Source organism: Pteropus vampyrus, unplaced genomic scaffold (assembly GCF_000151845.1).
Source record: "Pteropus vampyrus isolate Shadow unplaced genomic scaffold, Pvam_2.0 Scaffold61, whole genome shotgun sequence".
NCBI lineage: Eukaryota > Metazoa > Chordata > Mammalia > Chiroptera > Pteropodidae > Pteropus > Pteropus vampyrus.
In genome coordinates this window covers 6,389,696-6,390,017 of record NW_011888842.1, presented here as the reverse complement: position 1 = coordinate 6,390,017, position 322 = coordinate 6,389,696, and positions in this window count along the sequence as shown.

The following is a 322-nucleotide window of genomic DNA, read 5'->3' as shown; positions in this document are numbered from 1 at the left end:
AAAAAAAAAAAAATGTGAGGTTTTTCACATTGCTTTCTATTAAAAAAAAAAAAAAGTCTGGAATCCAAAAAATCAGGCAATTTGTGGAAGCTCCCAGCATGTGTTAGAGGGGTTCCTGGTTCAGGTGGGGAGAACGGCTCCTAGACAGGGAGAGTTTCACCCCTAACCCAGCACCAGGGTTTGAATAGTTACCGGGTTTGCCCTGAAGGATTCCTCTGAGGTCATTCTCCCATTTTTCAGATGAGAAAAATGAGGCCCAAGGATAGGAGGGAGCGAGCTTCTTCACAGCCCTGCAGTCAACGGCAGAGGCAGATCTCCTGAT